Below are 22038 nucleotides of genomic sequence, written 5' to 3'. Positions count from 1 at the left end.
GTAAAGAGTTGGCCTAGGTTTGTTGGTGTGGTTTGATGCCACTATTCTCCTTATGTTGTTCCTCATGCACTAATTTCTTTCTTTGTTATATTTTTATGTCTGTAAATATTTGGAAAACATCAATAAATTGGTGTTAGCTCACTTTCCATATGAAGTAGGTTGAAGACCCAAAACATAAGGACTTGTTGTATAACAAAAACCATTTATTTATGGCACACAATTTTGTAACAGTATGACCAAATTTACCTGCTCTTGTTTTCCAGATTCGTAATGCAATGATCTTTCTTTATAAGTGTTAACATTGTGGTACAGGGTAGTCTATTGAACAAAGGGGGGGTTGTATATGCATATTTGAATTTTGGGGCAGTTTGTCGAGTGAGAAATATCGGTTGGTTTTGAGAACTAATTAGCTACTATTTATTGGATTGGTTGTCACATGTTTATTCATTCAATTGGCAAACATAAAATTTCTTATATAGCTTCAAAAGCTGTTTAGTTGAGTCCTTCATATAGTAAAATAGAATAGATGTTTTTTCTTCTAGGGAGAAGCACTACATTGTTATGTTGTTCTTCACTTTTATTGAAAATAAATTCGGCTTCTTTTTCCTTGATTGGTAGCAATCATCATACTTTACAACATTCTTGTTCTTTTTTGTCAATATGTTCATTGCAACATACTTTACATTACTGTCAGCCATTGTTGTAGCATTAACAAACTTTACTGATTTATGCACCATGTTGCATTGCTTTTTACTCAATGACAGTACACTAATGCTAGTTACATTGTGTTAATTTACAGATTGACAATGTATGTTGCAAGTTCAGAACCAAAACCTTGGACCATTCGGACTTGATGAAGCGCGTCTTCACTGGCGCTACGGCTACGGGGAAAAATGCATGGACACCCGGCAAGACTCGTAACCCAATGGAGTTGGACGGAGAGTCGGACAGTCCAGAATTTTCAAGTGACAGCAATGACTTAGGCGCATCGGAAATGGCAGCCATGATGAACTCCGCGCACATCAATGCCACGGGTAATGGAAGTAAGCGGAAGCATTCCTCGGGGAAAGCATTGCAAAACAAGCGCATTACGGGAGCTGAAGCGTTGGCAAGCAGCATGGACGACTTGCTAAATTCTGTGAAGACTCAGAGCAAGGAATTAACTGTCAACCACGTCGTCGGGGGCCACAGTATTACTATGGGACAGGCTGTTGGACGGCTGTATGAAATACAGGGACTAGAGCCTGAAGATGAACTTCTCCATTTTGGAGTCATGCTTATGGAGGTTCCGAACAATCGGGAAATGGTAATGAGTATTCCCACGGACCGAGGCATAATCGGGTGGCTACGAGCGAAGAAACAAGACAAAGATAGGAGTGGGGGTGTCACTCTTGCGAGTTTGCTGCGGGATGAAGGAGTCCGATTTTAAATCTGCTGAATGAAGGACTTTGATTTTAATTTCAGTTGAATTCTGAACTTTTTTTTTCCTTTGTTGTGTTTAATTTTAGTTGAATTGTGGTTTGAAGATGGTTTGGGCATGGGTCGTGCCTGTGGCTTACGGAACCTTAACTGGACAGTCGGGATATGTTTGTGGTATTTTATGTTTTGTTATGCTATAATGGCTGCAGGGTTGGATTAAACCTTGGACCATCTATTTTATATTTTATGTTTTGTTATGGTATAATGGTTGCAGGGAAGTGTTTAATTTTCTGAATTGTTTATGTATTGCCCAGGTGCCATTGGTGTTCCACGAATTGTTTATATAGGGTGGAACATGTGTGTTGCCCGAATTGTTTATATAAGCTGCCTGAATTGTTTGTATAGGCTGGAACATGTGTGTTGCAACACTTAAAAATAATAATTTTTATTACAAATGATGAACCACTGACATGATGCGAATTATGAAAATCTCATGTTCCTTTCAATTTTAAATTACAAAGTATTGCATGTGCTTTTAATTTTAGAAAAGTTAACTGAAATAATTATTTTTTTCAGCTTGTTCTTTATGCCATGCATGGTAGGGGTTTGAACATAAATATACACTAGTTACTTCATTTTGCTGTACAACAATTTTTTTTTTAAAACTTTCATGGTCAAACACATGTGCTTGATACTTCTTCATTTCGGCAGTTGTTGATAATGTTTTATGCTTGTATGTTGTAGGTATGAACAACGACGATGACGACCCCACACGGATGGATGAAATGTTAGAAGGGGTCGCAGCTCTCGCAAGACAGTGGCATGAGCAGATGAATTTAAATTACATTGAAGCCTACAGAATTGCAACTGATTACTACGAGGCGTACGTCCTTAAAGTTCCATGCCGTACTTCCATATTGTCGGGGAGGGCCTGGATTACGGAATTATACGAGGGTCACAGTGGCCGCTTCCGGTACGAATTGTGCATGCCCAAACAGGTGTTCCTTCGGTTATGTACGACGTTGGTAAATGACTTCGGGTTACGTGTACTCGAGCGGCCGCACGGCTTGCATGTCGAGGAGAGTGTTGCAATATTTATTCATGTGCTAAAAAACTTGCCAAACCGGGAGTTACAAGAACGGTTCCAACATTCCGGTGAAACTATTTCACGGCACTTTCATACCATCTTGAAAGCAATGAAAAAATTCACGGTTGTTCACTGCAGGCCCCCTGCTAATTTCCAGACGCACAGGGATCCTATTTTGCAATCTCAAAGACAATATTTGCCGTTCAAGGTGTGGGAAAAGATTTGTAACGTTATTCAAAATTATTTGAAAAAACATGGTCGATTTATTTTTTTGTAATTGCAATTTTTTCGGTTCACATATAGGATTGCTTAGGTGCATTGGATGGGACACATGTACTGGCATGCATAAAGGAGTCAGAAGCAGCCCCATATTTCAGCCGAAAGGGGTGTCACACCCAGAATATTTTTGCGGTATGTGATTTCAATATGTGCTTTGTGTTTGTGTCGTGCGGGTGGGAGGGCAGCATGCACGACAGCCGGGTTTTAAGCAACGTAACGAAGGATCCACAATACAATTTTCCAACTGTAACTGACGGTACGTACATCTGAATCCACAATACAATTGTTGTAGCATAATTATTTTTTGGTAAACATCTGTATGTAAATAACGATGTAAAGATATATTTAGAATTCAATGCATGACCGGGAATTTTTTTTGCAAGACAAGAAAATATGTATCAAACAAGCTCAACATAAAGGTAATATCCATCATTATATGCAAATATAATTAACCTCAGTAATATAAATGTCAAAATGTATCAATTTATTTTATATCACTATATTCCCATTATAAATTTGATTTATGTTACCATTGTAATGAAAAACAAAATTTGATGAACCACTGACCACGTGGTAATTTATATATGGTAGTGCTTACAATGTCCATGATAAAAATGTACGGAAGAAGTGCCCTTTCATGTGAACATTGATGACGAGTATTATGTCATTTACATGTGCACTTTCACAGGTCGCTATTACCTTGTGGATAGTGGATACAACAATAAGAAGGGCTTTCTGGCACCATACAAAGGCAACAGATACCACCGACCGGAATTTCAAAGGCACAATCCACGGAACCGTGATGAATTGTTCAACCGTGCTCACTCATCTTTGCGAAGCGTGATTGAGCGTACATTTGGCGCATGGAAGATGAGGTGGAGATTTCTAAAAGACATGCCTCGATTTGATTTTCGTAAAGTGCAGGTGCCATTGGTTGAAGTGTCCATGGCTTTGCATAATTTCATACGCAGAAATAGTGTGGATGATAAGATTATTGTTGCTGTCAGCAATGCGGCCGAGTATCAATATCCGAACATGCGTGACCGCAACGATTTGGCTGCCCTTGACGATGCGATGATGCCTGGAGATGATGACGTTGAGATGGCGCAGTTGCGGGCGCGTATCAGGGCAGAGTTGGTTGTAATTTGGCGAAATGCTGGTTAGGTGGATATGTTATGTGATGCATGTCATCACTATGTTGTGTTGAAATTAATTGGAGACTTCTATTTACATACATAATTGGTTAGCAATTATGTATGACCATGTATGTTACTGTTTTTGTACAATTATTGAATACTGACTTCGTTATGATTTTAGGTTGCTTATGATTTCAGGATGCTTACCAATTACGGTTTGATTATTACTTCTTTTTTTTTTGGGTAACGCGTACGTTATTGGGTCATGTTAATGCATTTTATATTTTTGGTAACGTTTACGATTAGGTTGGTTATATTTTTATATTTTTATAGCAATCAATTATAATTGGTTAGCAATTTGGTTGCTTATTTTTTTTCAAATCTTTTTTATATTTATTTTCGTTATTTATGACAATGGGATCACACACATTATAATTGACCAAAAATTAATTAAAAAAATAATTGAATGAAAAATTTAATTGGACAAAAATAATTGGGTAAAAAACTAATTTGGAAAACTTTGAAAAAGAAATGGAAATTATTAAAAAAATAATTTAAAAATATTAGTTGGGAAAAAAATATTTGATTGAAAAGGTTAATTGGAAAAATAAATTAATTGAAAATAAATTTATTTGAGAAAAACATTACTTGAAAACAAATTTTGAAAGTAAATTACATTTGATAAAAAAATTAATTGAAAAAAATTGAAAACTGAAAACGTTTCCTCATTTTTTTGATTTAGGTTTTTTGTCAAAATTTTAAAGTCATTTTCAACCAAAAAAATTATCAAACAAATTTTTATTACAGTTTGTTAATTTTTTTAAAATATAAACTGAAAACGGAATGGATGTCTGTTTACGATGGGTGGTGGGTAACAGGTGGTGGTGGGTGGTTGGGTGACGGTGGCGGGCGGTGGGTGGTAGCGAGTGGGTGGTGGTGGTGGCGGTTGTAGTGGCGGTGGCGGGTATATGGTGGGTGGTGGCGGGTGGTAGTGGTGGGTGGGTGGGTGACGGTGGTAGGTGGTAGCGAGTGGGTGGTGCTGGCGACAGGTGGATGGCGAGTGGTGGTGGAGGGTGGTGATGGGGGGTGGGTGGGTGACGGTGGTGGTGGTAGCGAGTAGGTGGTGGTGGCGGCGGCAGGTGGGTGGCAAGTGGTGGTGGGGGGTGGTGGTGGTGGTGGGTGGGTGAGTGACGGTGGCAGGTGGTGGCGAGTGGGTGGTGGTTGTGGCGGGTGGCGGGTGGTGGTGGCAGATGGGTAGTGAGCGGTGGTGGGCAGGTGGCGGGTGAGTGGGTGATGGTGGCGGGTGGTGGGTGGTAACGAGTGGGTGGTGGTGGTGGGTACTAGTACCAGATGGGTGACACGTGGGTAGTGGGTAATGGTGGTGGTGGTGGTGGTGGTGGTGAGTGGTGGTGGGTGGTGGTGAGTGGTGGCAAGTGGGTGGTGGTGGGTAGTGGTGGCGGGCGGTAGATTGTAGTGGCAGTGGCGGGCGGTGGACGATAGTGGCAGATGGTGGCGGGTGGGTGATAGGTTGGTGGTGGTGGTGGCGAAGGGTGGGTGGTGGTGGCGAGGGGTGGCAGGTGGGTAGCGGATGTCAGGTGGGTGGTGGTGGCAAGTGGGTGGTGGTGGCAGGTGGGTGGTGAGTGGTGGTGGTAGGTGGTGGTGGGGGTTAGGTGGTGGTGGCGGAAGACGGTGGTGGAAAATGGTGGCGGGTGGTGACTAGTGTTGGGTGGTAAAAAAAAAAAAAAAAAACTCAATCACTCAAAACAGATACACATTTTTTAAGTGTACATTTTGTGGCCAAATTTATAAATAGAGACCACTGATTTATGTAATTGAAATTTACCAAACAAGTTTATATTTGAGTTGTTTAAATTTTTGTAAATATAATCAGAAAACTAAAAAGTATGTGTTACAAAACGGCACACCAAACAGACCCTTTGTGTTTGGGAAGATAGTTGGGTTTTATTTGTGATTGGATGCGATGTTTGTGACAGAAAAATTGAAATAGTATGGAATTTGATGTGATATTTTGTGAGGGATTTGTTTTTTTGGGTTTTGTAAGACATTTGTGTTGTACTGAAAAAATAAAAAAATAAAAAAACTGAAAAGCCAAGTTCCCAAACACTCTCATAATTTGTTGGATTAAAAATTTTTTTATTTTTAACTTAAAATGTAATGTTTCATAAAAAATTATTACAATACACAAAGTACAATCCATATCCTATATACATAAAATATTTATGTATATTAACATAAATATTATTTACATAATATTACGTGACACGTGTAGAATTCTGTAAAAGAAATAAAATTTGACCGTTATAGTATAATTTGCCGAAATGCATTGTATTTTGAATAACATTAGAGCACACAACTAGGGGTGCAACTCGGGCGGGCTCAACCCGAGCAACCCGAGCCCAGCCCGAGTTTTTTTAGGGCTTGGGCAACTATATCTTGTAATCTGGACGAGCTTGGGCAGATTTTTGATGCCCGAATTGCAATTCGGGCCGGGCTTGGGCAGAACCAATGGCCAACCCGAGCAACCCGAACCCAAATTCAATTTAATATATTATATAAATTATATAATATATAATATATAATATATATATAATTTAATAAATTATGTAATATATATAAATTAAGTAAAAGAGTTAGTCTTAATTTTTATTTTTATTTTTATTTTTTTGGTTAGTCTTCTATTAAGTAAAAGAGTTAGTCTTAATTTTTATTTTTTATTTTTTTTGGTTAGTTTTCTACCATTAGATTAGCATCTTTTATGTCTACCCTTAGATTTACCTACAGGTTTCTGAACTCGGGCAATTCGGGCAACCCGAGTTCAAAATACAAAGCTTGGGCCGGGCTTGGGCAACAATGTTCGGGTTCATGGTCGGGCTTGGGCGGGCTTGGGCAGTGCCAAATACAATTCGGGTCGGGCTTGGGCAGACCCCCAACCCGACCGAACCAGCCCGAGTTGCACCCCTACACACAACCCTCCTATTGTATAGGCTTTATGTCAAGTGCGTTGTCCAAGAAAGCAAATTTCACATCCAACAATTTGCAGAGGCCACTGACGCATCCACATGTACTCTGACATGTTATAAGGCCATTTCGGTCATTTTATCCCTTTCTCATTATTTATCTTATTTTATTTCACATATTTTCGTAAAAAGTCAAAAAATTTATCCAAAATAACTAGATTTTTTTTTCCTTACATTTTAGCCAAAAAATTAAAAAATCACTAAAATAGTCTGTTCCCAAACGAGACCTTACTTGCCAAGAAAACTCTTCAAATGGTTCCCCAGAGCGAGTTTTTAATGATTGACTATGAAATTTTGTTTTAAGAAAAAAAACATTACGTCAAAATTGATATAAACGGTAATATGACATGTTATTTTAATAATATTGTCTAAGAAAAAGAAAAAGAATATAGTACTTTATTATTATCAATTATGCACCTCCTCTTTAAAGGAGTTATGAAGAAAAATAAATTAAAAGTTATCTTTTTCACATGTAATAGAAGAGTTTTAAGTAAGTTTTTCAATAAAAAAATATAAAATAAAAAAAATAAAAAATTTAACTTTTAAAAAATCAATCAAAATTAAATAAGTGATTTGGATTTTTGTTTGTTTATGTATAATATCGTTGGCAATGAAATCTTTTGACCAGTCAACCGATGGTATGGACTGGGTTGTTAAGTTTGATATTTTTAAAAAAATTTAAAAAGTTAAAAATAAAAAAATTATTATTCTATTTAAATTACATTATTTTATTTAAGTCATATCACATTTTTGTCTATTACTTCAAACCCAACTTATATTTTATAAAAAATTAAAAAATATATTTATTTAAAATATGTCAAACAACCCCTAATTTGGATATTTGTTTGTTTATGTATAATTTCGTTGGCAATGGGATCTTCTGACCTGTCAACTGACAGATAATGATTGAAACTGGCGCTGCTGAAATCAAGCATACTCTGCATGATGTCAATAAGGCTGCCAGTCCTATTCAATACAGTAAAATCGTTATCCGTCATATCATGCCCATTTCTACTTGGGGCATTCATCCGCATACTACCCGGGATCTAGATCTCCGGAATAAACAGTGTAAATATTCATTCTGGGAGTATATTGATGCCTTTACCCATGTATTTTACTACCAGAATCCCATCAAGAATCATTCTTGGTTCATCCGTGTTCTGTCCGATGTTCTCAAAAACGATGTTCCTAACTGGTTCCTCGTTTGGTGGGATAAGTTCGGACTTTCTCTTGATATCTTACCAGAATCTGTTCGAGCCGAATATAATGAATGGCATGTGGCCTACTCCCGTGCATACTCATTCTTAAATAAAAACAGAGAATTATCTATCAGTAAATCAATTGTCCATTTCTCAATCCGTTTTGGCATTCCTTGGATTTGGAAATGGGACTTTGCCTGTGACTACCAGAATAAGGTTCCCCGTTTAAAACGAATCTTCTTTGTTAAATGGTGGGATAAGATGGATCTTAAGGATCTCATTCCGAAAATTCAACAGCATACTAAAGCCTTGTAACAACCCTCATACTGTTTACCGATTAATGACTGATTGATTACCGATAAACATTGATTACCGTTAAACTGAACTGATTATGACTGATAATTGGACTGGTGAAAGTACTGAACTGACTGACCGAAAACTGGAACTAAATTGACTAAGTATGTATGTTAATTTGTATTCTATCTGTTTGATTGATTATTTGATCTGTTCGTATTTTCTGTTTAAACTGTTAATTGAAGGCCTTATCGACGGCCGAACTGGGAATTGGTTATTGTTTTATGATCATCATAATTAATGTGATTTTATGGTATAATTATCTGAAAACTGATTAGGTATGAGTAAATTAGATTAAATCTTGATCAATTGCTTAAGTTGGCCTTATTTACCAAACTAGCCCTAAATGCCCACTAACTCATACACCTTTGAACTCCTTGCACTTGAACAACATAACTTCATCAGCCATTTCTCCTTGTGCTTAGCCAACCTTGAGAGGGAGAGAGTGAGAGATTGGTTTTCATCTTGGATTGCTTGGAACTTGGAGAATTGCTTGCTAATTGAAGTGTAGATTTCTAAATTGAACCTCTAGACTTGCATTCAAGGAACCTCTAGACTTGCTTACTGTATTGGCTTCCGCCAGGCCCTGTACTCTGTTTTACTGTACTACTGTTCTGCAGGCCTTCGGTAATCTCGGATTACTGGCTGGTTACGGTGCTAAACCCATAGGGCCGGGTTTGGGTCGTGACAGAGTGGTATCAGAGCGATACTTAACCACGAGTTATACCGCACACACGTGTCCAAATGAGCTATAGGGTGTCCTAGAAAGTAATTAGGGCATCTCATGAGCATGATAAGTGTGTGGTTATGTCAGGACTGAATACATGCTAACGTGTTAAACTGTTAAAACAAATGACTGCTTATGTTTAAAACTGTTATAACTGCTTATAGTGAAATGGATAATGCAAACACTGCAAATGAACCTGAATCCTCATCTACCGAGGCAAGAATGGAAAGAATGGAAAGAATGATGGAACTGATAACTGCTAGACTGGACCAACAATTGAATCAGCAGCCCCTACCTCCTCCGGCTGTACCGGAACAAAATGTGAATGTGAATGTACAAAATGTGAATGTAAATGATGGGGACATAATTGCACTAACCCATAAGTTCAGCAAAATGAAACCGCCGTCCTTTCAGGGAGGCCTGGAACCGTTGAAAGCTGAAGCGTGGGTTCTGGAGACTGAAAAATTGTTTGAAGTTTTCCCGTGCTCTGAAGCACATAAAGTACTGTTAGCCACCTTTACATTGCAAGAAGAAGCTAGAAGGTGGTGGATGCTCATCCGTGATGAAAATACCGTTCTGACTTGGGCTCAATTCAAAGGAGCCTTCTTTGAAAAGTATTTCCCTCAGTGTGTTAGGGATAGAAAAGTAACTGAGTTTGAACAGCTGAAACAAGGAGCAATGTCTGTGGCTGAATATGAGACGAAATTTACTGAACTTGCTAGATATGCACCGCATATGGTGGATACTGAATATAAGAAGGCCAGGAAATTTGAAGGCGGCCTTAATGTTGCAATTCTTAACCGAATAAATGTTCTGAAACTACCGAATTATGTAAATGTTCTTGACAGAGCCTTGATGGCTGAATCAAACATTGAAGCATTGAAAACTGAAACACCAACGTCGGAATGGAGTGGTAAGAGGCAAGGTTTTAAATTCAAGAAAGGCAAGCATAACCCGGCCAACAAGAAACAGAATACGGGGTCGACAACTAGCCCCAGCCAAGGGAGTGGGTTTATACCACCCTGTTCTGAGTGTGGCAAGAAGCACAAAGGGGTCTGCTACAAGATATCAAGAGCCTGTTATAGGTGTGGCAAGGTGGGCCACATGGTTAAAGACTGTCCCTCTGCCCCACAAGCTAGTAGTAAAGCTACGCCAAGCGCAGCAGCGTCAAATGTAGCGCCAAAGCCTAACCCCAGAACTACCGGGAAAGAGCCCATGAGGCAGGGCCGAGTGTTCGCCCTAGTACCGGGAGACGTCCAGAATACCGAGACCGTTGTGTCAGGTATTCTCTCTATTTGTACTCAGAACGCTTATGTACTGATTGATTCGGGGTCTACGCATTCTTATGTGTCGCATGCTTTTTCGCGTAAATTGAATAGACCCTTAGAACCTATGAATTATCTGTTAGCCGTATCATCACCCGTTGGGGGTTCTATGACCTGTGCATACATGTACCCTGCTTGTGAAATCATTGTTGGAGATGCACATCTGTTTATCGATTTACTGCCATTAAACATTGACCATTTTGATGTAATATTGGGGATGGACTGGTTAACGAAATATCATGCCACCATAGACTGTGTAATGAAACAAGTAGTTTTTCATCCACCTGGTCTACCTGAATTTGTGTTTAATGGGGTTGGAGTAGTACCTCCCCCGTATCTGATTTCGTCAGTGAAAGCTGTTAAATTAATTAGAAAGGGGTGTAAAGGATATCTGTGTTCTGTGCTGACTGTGTCTACTGATGATAGTGTTAAAACTGATGTGAATTGTATTCCTATAGTCAGGGAATTCCCAGATGTATTTCCAGACGATCTGCCAGGGAATTTGATTGACAGGGAGATTGAATTTACTGTTGATGTGGTTCCTGGAACACAGCCAGTTTCTAAAGCTCCGTACCGAATGGCTCCAACTGAATTGAAAGAACTGAAAGTGCAACTGCAAGAACTGTTAGACAAAAAGTTTATCAGACCCAGTACCTCACCATGGGGTGCGCCTGTTTTGTTTGTAAAGAAGAAAGATGGCTCACTGAGACTGTGCATTGATTACCGTGAATTGAACAAGGTAACTGTGAAAAATAAATACCCATTGCCACGTATTGATGATTTGTTTGATCAGCTACAGGGTGCACAAGTGTTTTCCAAGATTGATCTCAGATCGGGGTATCATCAACTGAAGGTTAAACCGGAAGACATTGATAAAACTGCTTTTAGAACGAGGTATGGACATTACGAATTTTTAGTTATGCCTTTTAGAGTCACGAACGCACCAGCTGCATTTATGGACCTTATGAACAGAATCTTTAAACCGTACCTTGACAATTTCATTGAAGTATTTATTGATGACATATTGATTTACTCCAGGAGTATAGAAGAACATGAACATCATCTGAGACTTGCCCTACAAACCTTAAGAGAACAGAAACTGTATGCTAAACTGTCTAAATGTGAATTTTGGCTTGACCATGTTATGTTTTTGGGGCATGTTGTTAGCAAAGATGGAATTTCTGTTGATCCGCAGAAAATTGAAGCTGTAGTGAACTGGCCTAAACCAACAAATGTGACTGAAGTTCGAAGCTTTTTGGGTTTGGCTGGATATTACAGAAGATTTGTCAAAGATTTCTCCAAAATTGCCCTACCACTGACTCAATTAACTCAGAAGGGGACATCATTTGACTGGATTGACCAAAGAGAATCTGCTTTCCAGGAGTTGAAAACTCGATTAGTGACTGCACCGGTTCTTACCTTACCTTCAGGTACGGATGGTTATACTGTATTTAGTGATGCTTCTCATAAGGGTTTGGGATGTGTTTTAATGCAGAATGGGAGAGTTATTGCTTATGCTTCCCGACAGTTGAGACCACATGAAAAGAACTACCCGACCCATGACCTGGAACTTGCTGCAGTAGTATTCGCACTGAAAATTTGGCGTCACTATCTGTACGGGGTGACATGTGAAGTATATACCGACCACAAAAGTTTGAAATATTTCTTCACACAGAAGGAACTGAACATGAGACAACGGAGATGGCTAGAACTGATTAAAGACTACGACCTACAGATTTTGTACCATCCGGGAAAAGCCAATACCGTTGCCGATGCATTGAGCCGGAAATCGATTGGAAACGTAGCATGTTTGCTTACCGGACAGAAAGAGTTGCTTTGTGACCTTGAAAAATCTGAAATTGAAGTTGTTTTGCGAGAACAAGGTGGAACCTTAGCTGCTATTTCTGCTCAACCGGCACTGATTGAAGAGATTAAAGAAAAACAGCAACTGGATGATTTCTTGAAGAAGATCATCGAAGAAAGAGAATCTAAACCGAGACCGGGATTCAAATTTGAGAACAATGTGCTGAAATTTCAAGAGAGACTGTGTGTACTGAATGACACTGAACTGAAAAGAAGAGTTCTGCAAGAGGGCCACAACTCAAAATTTTCTATCCACCCGGGGAATACGAAAATGTACCAAGATCTGAAACAGAATTTCTGGTGGCCGGGAATGAAGAAAGAAATTGCTGACTTTGTGTCCAAATATCTTCATTGCCAACAGGTCAAAGCTGAACATCAACGACCCGCAGGCTTGTTACAGCCCTTACCAATACCGGAATGGAAGTGGGAGCATATCACCATGGATTTTATAGTGGGATTGCCTCGCTCCAATAAAGGTATGGACTCGATTTGGGTTATTGTTGATAGACTGACTAAATCTGCTCACTTCTTACCTGTTAAGACAATCTATAATGCGGACAAATTGGCTATACTCTATATTGATGAAATTGTGAGACTGCATGGAGTGCCTGTGTCTATTGTTTCTGACAGGGATTCGAAGTTTACATCGAGGTTTTGGCAAAGCCTACAGACTGCATTGGGTACTGAATTGAGGCTGAGTAGTGCCTATCATCCTCAGACAGATGGCCAATCAGAAAGGACCATCCAAACTCTGGAGGATTTACTGAGAATGTGTGTCCTTGATTTTCAGGGAAATTAGGAAAGTCATTTGCCCTTAGCTGAATTCGCCTACAATAACAGCTACCATTCGAGTATTGGTATGGCGCCTTTCGAGGCATTGTATGGCAGGAAATGTAGATCTCCGATTTGCTGGGCAGAAGTTGGAGACGGGCCTTTGCTTGGGCCCGAGATTGTATATGAAACGACCGAGAAAGTGAAACTGATACAACAAAGACTGAAAACTGCGCAGAGCAGACAGAAGAGTTATGCTGACGTCAGAAGACGAGACAGAGAGTATGAAGTGGGTGATCACGTTTTTGTGAAGGTAACACCGATGAAAGGCCAGACTCGTTTTGGAGTCAAAGGCAAGTTAGCGCCGAGATACGTCGGACCATATGAGATTATTGAGAAAATCAATCCGGTGGCGTATCAAGTCGCGCTCTCTCCTGAAATGGAGCACATGCATAACGTCTTCCACATTTCTATGTTAAGAGACTACCTCCGGGATCCTTTCCATGTAATAGAGCCTACTCGTGTAGTGCTGAGTGATGACTACACTTACGAGGAACGGCCCATACAGATTGTAAACATACGGATCAAGAAGTTGAGAAATAAAGAGATCCCATTGGTGAAAGTCGACTGGCAAAACCATGGTGGTGTGTATGCCACTTGGGAAAGGGAAGATGACATGGCTAAAAGATATCCTGAACTGTTTCCACTGAACCCTGTTTTCTTCCAGAATGAAGGTAACTCGAGTTTAGAGGACTAAACTCTTTTTAAGGAGGAGAGACTGTAACAACCCTCATACTGTTTACCGATTAATGACTTATTGATTACCGATAAACATTGATTACCGTTAAACTGAACTGATTATGACTGATAATTGGACTGGTGAAAGTACTGAACTGACTGACCGAAAACTGGAACTGAACTGACTAAGTATGTATGTTAATTTGTATTCTATCTTTTTGATTGATTATTTGATCTGTTCATGTTTTCTGTTTAAACTGTTAATTGAAGGCCTTATCGACGGCCGAACTGGGAATTGGTTATTGTTTTATGATCATCATAATTAATGTGATTTTATGGTATAATTATCTGAAAACTGATTAGGTATGAGTAAATTAGATTAAATCTTGATCAACTGCTTAAGTTGGCCTTATTTACCAAACTAGCCCTAAGTGCCCACTAACTCATACACCTTTGAACTCCTTGCACTTGAACAACATAACCTCATCAGCCATTTCTCCTTGTGCTTAGCCGACCTTGAGAGGGAGAGAGTGAGAGATTGATTTTCATCTTGGATTGCTTGGAACTTGGAGAATTGCTTGCTAATTGAAGTGTAGATTTCTAAATTGAACCTCTAGACTTGCATTCAAGGAACCTAGGTATGAATTTCATCCTTTTAACCTATCTTTAAGTTGATTCATGCATGGTTCATGTCCAATTGTAGAGCTAAGTCATGATTTGGTTCATTAATGGTGAATTGAAGCCCAATCTTTGCATGCATATTAGTATTGTTGGATTTTGAGTTGTTTTCATGGCAAAATGTTACATGCATGTTCATGTCTTGAGTGTAGTCCATGATTTCATCATGTTTTGGAAACAATTGGCTCCTTGGAGCATCAAATTGGAGCTTTGAATTGATTTGAATTCATGCATGTTTGCGCGTTCATATTGTTCATGAAATTGGTTTGAAATTGAGTTTGAATTAAACACCCTTGGGCCTTGATTTCTCAAAATTGAGCTTTGAACTAGGATATTCTATGTGTTTATAAATGTTTTCCAGAAAATGGGCCCAAGAGGATTGGTTTTGATGCATTTGAATGTGAGTTTGAGCTTGGAGGTGCAATCTAGAATTCCCAGATTCTGCACTTTCGCTCGAGCGGGGGAAGTGCCGCTCGAGCATGAAATCCGAGCATCCAACATCTCTCTGCACTGTTTTACAGTCCGCTCGAGCGGAGTATTGGGCGCTTGAGTGGAGTCATGTCTCAAGCTCGAGCGGGCGTCGAGCGGAGATTTTACCCATCCAGTACTTTTACAGTACGCTCGAGCGGGAAAGTTGACGCTCGAGCGTGTACCTTTGTTGCATGTCCGCTCGAGCGGGGAAACCTGCGCTCGAGCGGGACTCTGTTTTTCTAAAACTGCTTTTCGAGTACATCTTTGCATCCTCATCCCATTCTAGGCATTCTTAGGCCTAGTTTAAGACATCATATTGAGGATATAGATGTAGAACACATCGAGGCAACTTAGGGATTAAGTTATTATCTTTCCCAGCTGTGTAGCTTAGTGTGTTCAATCTGTTAACTGTGTAGGGTTGGCGATTGGGGAGGCACGCTCTAGCATACTGTAGCCCGAACTCTGTGAGTAACGATTGTGTAAAGATATGTTCACAAATGATTATTTTATGAACAACTGAACTGTACTGTTTCTGAACTGATTACTGTTAACTGAATGAATGTATGTCCTATATTCTGAACTGTATTGTGGCATCCTTAGCACCTACTGTTACTGTTACTGTTACTGTTACAGAGATCTCTGTCGGTTCCCTTGTTGGAACCACTACTGTTTACTGACTGATGGCCATCATTACTGTTCGGTCTTCTAGACCTACTGTTTACTATTATGCTAACGGATGTACCACATATGACTGTTTACTGTACTGAACAACTGAAAGACTGATTGAAATGAACTGTTTTCATACTGTAAGGACATTCATTCTTAACCTCTTTACGCACTATGTTATTCACTGGGCTTTAGCTCACTGCTCATATATATATGTAGGTGTACAGGCACCAGACCGCGGCTAGGAGCGTCAGGGTTACTCCAGTTTTGTCAAGCCAGCCTATGTGCCTCACTGCGAGGTTCCGAGCCTAATTGTTAAGGCTTAGGGGTGTTTCAGATTTTCCCCTTCTGCACTGTCTTACTGTTCTGTATAGACTGAATGTTTATCGTACTGTTATGCAGGGACTAAGTCCCTAGTCTGAATGATTGTAAATATTGTGCATACTGTTCTGTACCGTTTATGTATGAATGTATGAAAAGTCTTTGTGCATACAGACTGTCACAGCTCATTGGGCATTGTTTCTTTACTGTATTGGCTTCCGCCAGGCCCTGTACTCTGTTTTACTGTACTACTGTTCTACAGGCCTTCGGTAATCTCGGATTACTGGCCGGTTACGGTGCTAAACCCATAGGGCCGGGTTTGGGTCGTGACAAGCCTGCTGGGAATTCGTCAAACAACCAGCACTTCCAGCACCATCCTCTTCTCCAGTCTCTAATCCTTTTGTCCAGGTCCAAAAGGAGTTAAAACAGAAATATCCCCATCTTTCAGACAATGAATTAATTGTCAAAAGCATGGATTATCTGAAGGAACAATTTCTCCAATCCGTTAATCCGGAAGATGACGTATCTATGCGGTCAGGTACTAGTCAGACTCCATCTGAACCTGCGTCAGATCCAGCCGAACACGTGTTGGCTGGTGAGTCATAATTCGAAGATGATGAAGAACCCAATCTTGGCGACTTTTGGGATTCTCTAACAACTGTCCTAGTGGAAAAGATGGCCAAAGACAAATCCAGTAAAGGCAAGGGCCCCAAGCTTTAGGCGTCGGCACAACAGGACAAGCAACTTTTGCAAAAGCAGATATTATCAACAGAAAAAGGAAGATGTTGTTCCCCATTACTGTTCCCTTTTCCAAACAGTTGAAGATAAGTTGATAAGGAGGAATTCTGTCGGTTCAATCGAAGAAGGCCACCTGTCTTTATGTAATAATGTAATCTTATCTTCCTAGTAGTATTTAAAGGGATGCCTTCACCCTTGTTGAGGCACTTAGAAATTTTCATATTTTGTTTTTGTTTTCAGTCTCTTGCTTCCCTTGTAATCTCTTCCAACCCCCTGTAAAATATTTTACTTCTTTAATAAAAGTTTGTCTCTAGTATTTACCTATGTATGCCCTCTGTTGATTTATTAGAATCATTATTATCAGCCCAAAGATTTTGGTTACAACAGAAACAATTTTATCTTAGTCTTCCACCAGATTGTTATACCCAACAGTACATATCAGAAAGGCTAGCCACCTGTGAACAGTATCTACATGAGATCCAGGTGCTGATCCAGGAGCATCTGGTGGTGTGGGCAGCCAGAAGGCCTCCACCACCCCAACAGTAAAGGTATTATGAGATCATATATGTCCTAATTTATTTTATTTATGTCATTATTATGTGTGTATTAATTCTTGGGTTTGTGCTTTTGTAAGGTTAATTAAATGTTAGGGTTAGTGGGACGTCACTCAAGTCGCGTAGGGTTTAGGTCATGTTGCAGAGAGTGCGTAGACCGTTTGATGCCCGTAAGTCGTTGACAGACGTGCTAATCTTACCTTTAGTGAGCACCTTTCATGGTATCAGAGCCACGTTTTAATTATCACATAATAAAAATATAAATTTAATAAATTAGACATATATGATCACAATACAACCATGTCCAATCCACAAGATAATATAGTAGAAATACCAGAAGCAGGATCAGTAACATCAGTAGGAAATACTATTTCCTCTCTAGCCGAAGCCGCTGAATTAGTAGCCTACCAGGATGTCAAGGAAGCCTTAGATAAATGGACTATCCCAACAGTAGATCCAGCAACCATTTACAAGAAAGGAACTTTTAACTTTCTTAGTAAAAAAATAATTAAAACCTTTGAACACGCATCCTGTATTCAGAACAATGATGAAATCATTCATTTAATTCATATAAATGATTTTATTTCATTTGTTAAACAGTATAAGTACATCCATATAGGATTAGTACAAATCGCCTTCAAACCTCTGACTCTTCTTGGTCAGAACACCAGCATCCAATGCACCCTACGTGATGGCAGATGCCTTAACTGGCGTGCTTCACTTATGGGAGCTATTGAGACAAGTTTGTCTCATGGACCAGTTTATTTTGACATTTATCCAAATCTTAGCGTTGCCTTGTGTGACACTAACCTTTCAGAAACCTTAGAACTTAGAGTTCTTACTCATGGTTATGAGTATAAACCAGGAACACCTCCCTTTTCAGTTCATTCCAGAATTTGTATTAAGGCTTTAACAACTTTAAATCCTTATGTCAAAAAGAAAACTGAAGCAGGAAAAACAGTATTGATTGAAACAAATCTTTACAGCAGTCAAGTAGCGGTTCCAAAGATCCTCCCTTGGAAGGATATAACTTTTCCTGACAGATGGGAGATTTCCAATGCTGTCCCTCCTAAACCTCTCATCTAGCATAACATAGATGATGTTATCCAGACAGACAGAGGTAATGTCTACCTCCGATTTCAGAAACCTATGCTTACCAGAAGCAATTCTTCTAATGCCAGTTTTAGAACTGCCCCTAGAAGTCTTTCTAATAACAGTTTTAGATCTGTTCCTCCTTACCAAGTGGACTTTCCAGAATCCAGCCGCCAATCTGTAGATAATGCTCCAACCAGAAGACAGATAGAAAATATTCTTCAACAGATACCCTCTAGACCGCCTAGTAGACCACCTAGTGATCCACAGGATGATCCTATGACTTCAGAAATCCAAGGAGTCCGTCTTTCCCAAAACCGAATTCCTCATGGTGTTTATACCGCACCAACACCATCACCAGATAGCCCAACGGCCAGTGATATGAATTTTGACCTTTGATGGATTTTACACCAGGCAGTGAAAATAGAAAAATATTAAACCAGGAATTTAACCAGAAACAATATAAAGAATTTAGGGATTGGTATTTCACCAATCATACCCCTGACCAGTTAGCTAATTATAAAACTCAATATTATCAACATCTTGAGTTACACCAGAAATTAATACCCTTTGTTGAATGGTATTATACAGCCACCCAATCACAAATAACCGTTATTGAAGATCAGTATAAAGCCTGGACTACTACAGAAGGACAAGTTATCCATTCTATACATCCGCCTCCTCAAGCCTTGGAATTAGTTCCAAATGGCGAAACTACCAGACAACCGTTATCAGCCACTGCATATATAGATGCCCAATCCGGAAAACTTTCCAAAGCCGAAGGATCTTTAGCCAGACAGAATAATTATACCAATCTTATCTGTCAAACCATCAGTAAGCAGTTAACCCGAGTTGAAGAAGCTGTTTCTACCTTTAAGGATAGAACCTTAGCTCTACCTGTCACAGGAGTTTCGACACTCCATCCCGTATCTATTAAACCATCATTAGACATCACTAACTTTAAGTTAAAATCGTCTAATACTGAGTTTATGGACACTCTTTTACAGAAAATGCAGACACTTAATGTCCGCCCTCCAGACCCTCCTAAGCCTCCAGGACAATCTAGCAGTGGATCTATCCACATGCTACGCGCTGAATCCAGCCCTGATCAGAATACTTTATCACCAGAACAAATTCAGGAAATTCAATTGAACTTTCAGGAACCCTCATCTGTAAGCAAGCTAAACTATTACAGTTCCGCTAAACCAGGATTTTTACCCCATACCAGAAACTACTATTCCAGACCTGCTCCTCCAGATATTCTTTATGAAGAAGCTTATCTTAATGAACAAAATAGTTACCATGGTAAAACCATTTATGAATGGAATATTGATGGTGAATCAGAATTTGGCATTTATAAGAAGTTACATCAAATGATGATGTATGCTACTGTTTGTCGCCAATACAGTAATAATGACCAGGCCATTGCTAAGTTTATTATTAATGGCTTTACCGGGGTTCTCAAAGGTTGGTGGGATCGTATTATGACTCCCATCAAACAAACTGAAATATTAACCGCGATCAAATTAGAACTTGACCCGACTACCAATCAGCAAGTACAACAGCCAGATGCTGTCTATACTCTTATCCAGACCATTATTTACCATTTTGTTGGTACCAGTACATCTACTCAGGACCGTGGCCGTGAGCTTCTCCAGAATTTGCGTTGTCCATCCTTAACCCATTTCCGGTGGTACGAGGATGTTTTCCTTCTTAAGGTTATCCACCGCCCTGATGCTAACAGTACTCACTGGAAAGCTAAATTTATTGATGGCCTCCCTATCCTTTTTGCCGAACGAGTTAGGAAAAAACTTCGGGACCGCCATGACCGGATGTCTATTCCTTATGAGCAGTACACATATGGACAACTCTGGTATGGACTGGATTCATATTCATCTTAAAGGGCTATTTTGATAATTTAATTGAAAGTTAAAAAGTTATATATTAATTTTTTTTAATTATATTATTTTTTATTTTTTATACATTTTTTCAAAAAAAAAATTAAAAAAATTATTTTTAAACTACTTCTTTAAATAGAGAAATTATAAAATATTTTCAGAATATTACGTGTCCGTACTTCTTTATCAATCATCATTCGATATGTCCCTCATGTTTTCTAATCATTCAATACAATATCTCACCTATTCACCTTCTTTATTAATTATAATATTATAAAATATTAAATATTTATACTTTAGAATTACTGAATAATAACCTCTCAAAATAAGTGGAAAAAAAAAAAGACCGGGTTCAAATTCATCATTAAAAGAAGATAGTGCTTGAATTTAAATGCGCGTTGAAAGGACTGGTTTCAGATTCATCTTAAAAGATAGTGCATGAAGCTAAATACGCGTTAGTACGGTGGATGTTGGACTGGTATGCAGTATGGGGTTTTTGATAACGGTAATGCTACGTAGCTCGAAAGAGCTTTCTCGAATTCTCCCGAAACGAAAACGATGTCGTTTTCGGCGTTTTCATCTTTTTTTTTTTTTTTTTTAGAAGAAGAAGAAGAAGAAAATCAGAAGGAAGAAGAAGAAGAGAAGGAAGAAGGAGGAGGAGGAGGAGGAGGAGGAGGGACTGGAGGGGGCCAACAAATTGGGCCAGAGGCGGAGGAGGGGCGGGGGCTGCGAGGTAGAGGCTGCGACGACGATCGGCGGAGGCGGGGCTGCGACGATGGGCAGAGGCAACGGCGGAAGGCTGAGACGGCAGGCGGAGGGTGCTGCGACGACGACCTGCCTCCTCTCTCTCTCTCTCTCTCTCTCTCTCTCTCTCTTTCTCCGTCTCCTCTCCCTCTCCCTCTCCCTCTCTCTCTCCCTCTCCTTCTCCTCTCCCTCTGTTTCAGACGTGCAAGACGAAGAAGAAGAAAAAAAAAAAAAAAAAAGAATGCCCAAAACGACGTCGTTTTGGACATTCGGGGGATTAGGAGGGAGAAAATTCGAGCTACAAATCATTATTCTTTTGATAATTGCCTTTCGAATTTGTTTTTTTGTTTTTGAATGGTATATAATTAGGCTGCTTTCCTTCTGTCCAAGATTTGGAGCGGAGAGTGCTATTTGGACCCGCTCACTAGGGAATCTGTTTTAATAATTTGAGTAATTTATTTTAATTTTAATTTTAATTTTTAATTTTTAATTTTTTTTTGTATATTATCTCTAAAAAAATAAGATGGATATGATTATTATTGTCTATTCTATTTATGGTATTTATTTTTAAAAAAATAGATAATAAATTTATTTTTAAAAATTGATTATTTATATTTTTTAGTAATAAACACAATAAATTGAATATGTTATAATTATTTAATAAACTTAACTTTTTTTATTATCATATATATAAAAATTTTTATAAAATTAACAATTTAAATTATCAAAATAAGACCCCAAGTGATTTCACAGACTCAGACAGCTCCCCTAATCATGACTAGAGGCAATTAGAGGCAATCTAGAGGCCCCCCCAAAAAAAAAAATTACATTGCAAATGTAAAGAATGACTTGCACCAAACACAAAATAGACTTTGGCAGGAGGCCAATAATGGTGTACATTTATTTGCCAAGAAAGCTCTTCAAATGGTTTCCCAGATCG

Source organism: Camellia sinensis, chromosome 1, assembly GCF_055761805.1.
Source record: "Camellia sinensis isolate YWXY chromosome 1, ASM5576180v1, whole genome shotgun sequence".
Lineage (NCBI taxonomy): Eukaryota > Viridiplantae > Streptophyta > Magnoliopsida > Ericales > Theaceae > Camellia > Camellia sinensis.
The sequence above is the reverse complement of the archived record's forward strand: the minus strand, read 5'-3'. Positions refer to the sequence as shown.